The sequence below is a fragment of the Gavialis gangeticus genome, unplaced genomic scaffold (genome assembly GCF_001723915.1).
Source record: "Gavialis gangeticus isolate Ggan-Ray unplaced genomic scaffold, GavGan_comp1, whole genome shotgun sequence".
In the NCBI taxonomy this organism is placed as follows: Eukaryota; Metazoa; Chordata; order Crocodylia; family Gavialidae; genus Gavialis; species Gavialis gangeticus.
In genome coordinates this window covers 3,103,434-3,110,559 of record NW_017729033.1, presented here as the reverse complement: position 1 = coordinate 3,110,559, position 7,126 = coordinate 3,103,434, and the positions used below count along the sequence as shown (strand labels likewise).

Below are 7,126 nucleotides of genomic sequence, written 5' to 3'. Positions count from 1 at the left end.
TTCCCTAGGACCGAGGTAAGACTAACGGGCCTGTAGTTTCCTGGATCCTCCTTCCTCCCTTTTCCAGTCCTCTGGCACCTTGCCAGAGCATCACGAGTGCTCGTACAGCCGTGCCAGGGGTCCTGCAATGACCTCTGCCAGTTCCCTCAGCACCCTGGGGTGGAGATCGTCAGGACCAACTGATTTGAACATGTCCAGTCCCTCCAGAAGTTCCTTAAATAGGTCCTCTCTGACCGTAGGCCTGGCTGTGCCTTTACCAGTGGGGGGGACATCCCAGTCCCTGCTCAGAAAAATGGGGGCAAAGAATTTGTTTAAGAGGTCAGCTTTGTCATCTGGTGCAAAGATGAACATGGGCCTTTGACACTGTCTTTCACCCCAGATTGCCAGGCGTGTCCTGCAGGCGCCCCACATTACCCGGTGCCTTCTTTTTGCTCCCTATGTATTTTAAAAATGACTTCTTGTTATCTTTGATCCTGGTCATCTTTCACAGACCCCTTTAGACACAGTCCGCAGACCCCCAGGGATCTGCAAACCACAGATTGAAAACTACTGCCCTCGGCAGCTTGTTCCATTATCCCTATTGCTCCAATAGTTGGAAAGTTTTTCCTAAAACTGGATCTACATCTGCTTTGTCATAATTTAAATCCATTGCTACCATCTGTGGCAAAGGAGAGCAATTTTCCTCTATTTTCTTTATGGCAAGCCATCAGCTATTTGAAAACAGCTATTATGTCCCCCTTAATCTCTTTTTCTCCACACTAAATATACCTTGTTCCTTCAACCTTTCCTCGTACATCTTGTTGCCCAACCCTTTCATTATCCTTTGTTGCTCACCTCTGGATCCTTTCCATTTTCTCTGTGTCCTTCATAAAATGCTGGGCCTAAAATGGGTTCCAATACTGCACTTTATATAATAATGCATAATAATTTTCTAACAACAATAATATAGCAACATTGCATTAGTGTAATGTAATGTAATATAATTTCCCAAGAATGCCCAAAAGGCTTTTAAATACTTTAAGCAATAAACTTTGTATTGCCATGGAAAAGTGAGCGTTATGTGGACCCATCCAGACCCTTGTACTTACCATTAGATGACCATCTTGGAAAAGCTCATTAGAGAATCTATGTGCAATACACTCATTAAGGGTAAGATGCTGAATGACAGCCAGCGCAACTTCGTCCCAGGTACCAATCTCATCTCCTTCTACAAACAAGTCTCTCGCCACCTGGACATGGGAGACAAGGTAGACCTATACCTAGACTTCCAAAAGGTTTTGATCTAGTATCCCACAATATCCTTGTGGGAAAACTGGAAGATTGTGGGTTCAGCTGCTCAACGGTTCAGTGGGTGGGAAACGGGCTGCATGGTAGGAACCAGACAGTTTTCAAGAACACATCTGTGTCGCCCTGGCGCGAAGTGGCCAGTGGTGCCCCTCAGGGGTCCGTGCTTGGACAGGTGCTTTTGAACATCTTTATCAATGATTTAGATGTGGGAGTGAAAAGCTCGCTGGCCAAGTTCATGGATGACGCCAAGTTATGGGGCAGTGCGGTCACATCAGAAGATGGGTTGCATATATAGGCGGACCTGGACAGGCTGGGGAGTTGGGCGGACCAGAACCAGATGAAGTTCAACACTCAGAAGTGTAAGGTGCTCCATCTGGGGGCAAACAGCCCTCAACATACCTACAGGCTCAGAGGTGACAGCCTGACCTGCACCCTGGCCGAAAGGGACCTAGGGGTAATGACTGACCACTGCATGAACATGAGCCGTCAGTGCGAGACAGTGGTCAGCGGGGCAAATAACACACTGGCGTGCATCATCTGATGCATCTCGTGCAAAACTAAGTAATACTCCTGCTGTACTCTGCACTGAAGAGACCGCGGCTGGAGCACTGAGTCCAGTTCTGGGCACCGCACTTCAATAAGGGCATGGAAAAACTTGAGAGAGTCCAGAGAAGAGCTACCTGTATGATCAGGGTCTTGCACGGCAAGCCACACGAGGAAAGGCTGAGGGACCTGGGCCTCTTCAACCTAAAGACGAGACGGTTGAGAGGGGACTTGATAGCGGCTTACCGCTGTATCAGGGGAGTGCATCAGGAGCTTGGTGAACAACTGTTCACTAGGGCACCCCTGGGAAAGACCAGGACCAATAGATATAAACTCCCAGAAGGCCATTTCAGGCTTAATACCAGAAAAATCTTCACATTCAGGGTGTCCAGACTGTGGAATAAACTCCTTCCAGAGGTGGTGTAGTCACCTACCCTGGAGGTTTTCAAGAGGAGACTGGACAGTCACCTCGCTGGGGTCACCTACCCCAGTTGTCTTCCTGCCTAGTGCATGGTGGCCGGATCCCATGATCTGCGAGGTCCCTTCCAGCCCCTAACATCTATGAATCTATGAATCTATGAGTCTTCATACCACAGTGCATTATTATGCATATATGCATCCTCACAGTACTAAAATCCAGCCAGTTGGCTGACACGGTTAGATGACATACTGATATTTTCCTTCTTTTCCCACCACCTGGGCAATTGATACTACATATCCAGAATCCCCAAATTGGCTGATGTTCATCATGTTTCTTCATATACAACATATTGCTTTCTCCCAGAATTTAGCTGCTAGAAATTCGGGTGTACATTGTAAGCAAGGAAATATAGAAATAGCTGCCTCTGCTTTTGTCTCTTCCAGGGAAAGAAAGTAAAGCTGTTCAGGCTGCATGTTGGGGTCCCTAGCCCCTGGCTGCAGACACTTTCTCTTCCGCACCTGGCAGAGAGTGTCAAGGAAAGATTTCTTTCCTCATTCAGCCTTTCAAACACAAGGTGCATAGGTTATTCAGGGGTGCATTGTATGCAAGCAAATATGGTAGTCACATGGTTTGATTGCTTAAATATCTCAGACAATAGCTGAAGGAGCAGTGCATTTATGCCACTTTTACCTATATAATCAAATGTCTGGAACCAGGGAAATCTTTCATTGAGTGTGTGAGCAGCACCCAACATAACGAGGTGCTGTTCTCTGGTTGGAGCCCGTTAGGCACTACCTCGGTATAACAAGGAAATCTCCAAAAAAATCAACTTGTAAATATATGCCAAATGTTATGGCATTTGTAAGGAGATTCCTTGACCAGCTTATTGTAGCACATACATTATTGTCAAATCCTATGTCACGCAGATGAAGACACTTGTACTTCCTCCACAATGGTGGCTGTGAAATTGCACTTAGCTGAACTGTTCCAGCCTGTTAATAGAAAGGTGAATCGGGATTATCCCCATGCAGGAGCAGACTAGAACATTTCTCACCATGATACACTTCCTAAAACTGTGAGAGAAAAACAGCTGGGTTCTCATCAAAGTGATTGCAAGGGCTGGTTAAAAATATTTCACTGATACTTTGCAGCTCCATCTCCCCTCGCTTCCTGCTCCCCATCTAAAGAAAAATGGAAAACTTGTGAGAAAAGGTCCGTGTTTTGCTGGAATTTTTTTGAGAGCGCTGTGAAAACCTGACAATTAAAGTATTTTGAGCTACCAGATTTTTCATAGAATCATAGAAAATTAGGGTTGGAAGGGCCCTCAGGGGGTCACATCTAGTCCAACCCGCCTGCTCCAAGCAGAACCAGCCCCAGCTACATCATCCCAGCCAAGGCTTTGTCTACCTGGGTCTTAAACACCTGCAAGGATGGACACTGCACCACCTCTCTGGGTATCCTCCTCCAATGCTTCACCACCTTCCTCCTGAGAGAGGTTTTTCCTAATATCCAACCTAAACTTCCCTTACTGCAACTTGAGACCATTGCTTTTTGATCTGCCACCACTAAAAACAGTCTAGCTCCCTAAATAATAAATTTATTTAAAAAAAGAAATAATCCCCTAAAAAATGTGAAAAATTTTCAACAAAAAATGAATGCTTTGTGATTTTTTCTCCTCCTGTTTTTTTTTTCCTGTTGCTGAAAATAAAAACCAGTTTTCAACTTCTGGTATTGCCCATGTGTACAAACATGATTAAAAAGATAAACCCAGAAATGTCAAATAAGAATCCATAGTATTAAAAACATGCTGACCTGCTATGGTCTTTCAGAGTTTTTTGCAACAGAAAATTTGCTCTATTATTTTTCTGTTGTCAAAAAGCTAGCAAAAGCAAAGAGCTAAAATTTTTTCAAGGGGTTGCTTGAGGCTAACAAGGGATACCTCAAGTCTACAAAGATCCTTCAAGGTGTTGCTGGCTCCCATTTTCAGGGAGCTTTGTCATATCCAATTCCACATCACTGTTCCTTGCAGCAAAATGGATAATGGATAATGGGTTATAAATATGACAGAACAAAGAGCAACGGTCTCAAGTTGCAGTAACGGAAGTTGAGGTTGTATATTAGGAAGAATTTTCTCCCTAGGAGAGTAGTAAACCACTAGAACAGGTTACCCAGAGAGGTGGTGGAGTCTCCATCCTTGGGCGTTTTCAAAACCCAGGTAGACAAAGCCTTGTCTGGGATGATGTAGTTGGGGCTGGTCTTGCTTGGAGCAGGAGGTTGGACTAGATGTGACCTCCTGAGGTCCCTTCCAACCCTCATTTTCTATGATTCAATGATTGCAACACCCTGGAGGTCTGGGATGATGTAGTTGGGGCTGGTCCTGCTCAGAGCAGGGGGTTAGACTAGATATGACCTCCTGAGGTTCCCTTCCTGCCCTCATTTTCTATGATTCTGTGGTTCTATAACAAGCCAGTGGGCAGGATCTGTTGATCATCACAGGGCATGTCTACACGCGCAATAATGCGGCATAGTTACTGTGCCACTTGTATGATCCAAGGCCTGGAGGGAAGGCTGTATGAGGAGAGGCTGAGGGACTTGGGACTCTTCAGTCTGGAGAGGAGAAGGCTCCGGGGGGCCTTGGTGGCAGCCTACAACTTCATCACGGGGGCACATCAGGACCTGGGAGAACATCTGTTCACCAGAGCTCCCCAAGGGATAACAAAGTCTAAAGGCCATAAACTCCAGGAAGGCCAATTTAGGCTGGATATAAGAAAAAAGTTCTTCATGGTGTGTGTGTCTGGGGTCTGAAACAAACTCCCCCCAGAGGTGATGCAAGCACCTACTCTGGACTCCTTCAAAAACAGCTGGATTTATTTCTTGCTGGGGTCACTAGATCCCAGCTGACTTCCTGCCTATGGTGGGGGGGCTGGATCCGATGATCTCATGAGCTCCTTTCTAGCCCCTAACATCTATGAAGTCTATATCTACCTTTCTTAAGGCAAAAATGCTGTAGCAGCCTTTGGCATCAAACCAGAAAGCAGAGAAGAGGCAAAATCTGGAAAATAAAATGAGAGTGATGGAACATCTCCAAAGCCCAAAAATATGTAGAGCAAGACTTGGGTTTCAGTGCGGGGCATGAGTTCAGGATGGGTCTGAATTTATTCAAACTGGGTGGCCCAATCCTCCATGCATTAAGGAGAGAGACGTTAATGAAGGCATAGGGAGATATTCCACAAAAACAAATGTTGGGGAAAGTCTTCTATGTATCTAATGACACTTAATTTCCATAGTAAATGCCTAATGTTTAATGAGTATTTTATTCTCTCCCTATTTACATATTTATAGTTAACTTTTGTAGCTGCTCGTGAGTAATTATCCGTCTGTTTAAAGGAAGCCAACGAAGTAAAGAGCCACATGTTCCCTCCAGTGACGGCAGCAGACTACTGAACCTGTTCCCGAGTCACTTCCTGAACTTGTCTGATGTGTGTTTCTGTTAGGTAAGTGTTTTATGACAGGTAGTTGAAGGAAAGCCAATGAGGGAAAGAAAGTGGGATGAGGATATAATGAGGTGCACGTAAGGGAGGAAAAGCTGAGGAAGGAAAACAGAAACGGCAGGGTGAATCTGAAAGAAATTTCTTAGCTGCGCTGTTAATTACACTATGGAATAGTCTCCCAAGAGAAGTGGTAGAAGCTCCATCATTTGAGTCATTTAAAATTAAACAAGACCAAGCATTTGAGCACAGTTGTGAGGGAACAGTTCTGCATTTGTCCCCATGGAATGAACTAAATAACAGGTTTGCTCATCTTTCTCCCTTGGATGTCTTGTAGTTCTTTCCTACACCACAGATATATGGAGTGGGTGGAGAAATCCAGAGTATTTTCTGTTTCAGAACCACCTGGATAATCATAACATTTAGAAATGGGAAAAAACCCCACCGTGTTACCCAAGCCATCTCATGGGTCCTTACAGTGTGTTTCTTAGTGCTGTATTGTGTGCTGTGCTGTGATGTTTTCACATGAAAGACCCTTTTAATTCAAGTAGCGATGCCATCCCCTAGAGATTTTGGTGAGGCTTATTTATGGACACAATGGGCCTAATTTGCATATGCAAAACACCATGTCATTAGGGTTGTACAATTGCAAATTTGTTTACAGGTGAGTTGTAGCAGGGAGGAGGCCAGTCTGTCTGGGAACATGTTCAAGTGTCGGGCCTTGGAATAGGGGATTGTGTCTCCTCTTGGTATTTTTATATCTGTTTATATCTGTTATGTTTAATCAGTTGCAAACAGCAGCACCCAGTCCTGGTTCAGAAAGGAAGTCAGTGTAGGAGGAAAGGAAAATGAGGAGAAGCTTGGAGGATGATGGACCCTAAGACATGTATAGAGTTCACCTAAAATGGCAGCTCATTAGAAAATTCAAGTCAGTCATTTCCCTAGGGTTCTGGATACATCCTGATAGCTGAATAACACTTACTATATGCTCAATGTGCTCCACAGTCCACCACAAGCCAGTTAGAGTCATTCCATTGTCTTCAAGGGAAGACTCTGGATTGGGTTATAAAGTCACCCAAACTGCATGATTTCTCATGTTGCTCTTAGACTTAGTTTCATAGTTTCATAGTTTCTAGGGTCGGAAGGAACCTGAGCAGATCATCTAGTCCGCCCCCCTGCCATGGCAGGAAGAGCACTGGGGTCAAATGACCCCAGTAAGGTGGTCATCCAACCTCCTCTTAAAAACCCCCAGGGTGGGAGCCTGCACCACCTCACTTGGAAGCTGGTTCCAGACCCTAGCCGCCCTGACCGTGAAGTAGCGCCTCCTGATGTCCAACTTAAACCTTCCCTCCGCCAGCTTGTGACCGTTGTTCCTGGTCACTCCTTG

At 45.1% G+C, this 7,126-nt stretch overlaps 1 long non-coding RNA gene across 1 annotated transcript in view; it reads left to right on the top strand.

Annotated features, from left to right (window-relative positions):
- The window catches only part of LOC109304098, a 22,987-nt gene that overhangs the window by 13,154 nt on the left and 2,707 nt on the right, over positions 1-7,126 (top strand). The window contains exon 2 of the long non-coding RNA XR_002099292.1: positions 5,639-5,745. This is a non-coding gene — a long non-coding RNA (uncharacterized LOC109304098). The remainder of the gene's footprint in view (positions 1-5,638; positions 5,746-7,126) is intronic.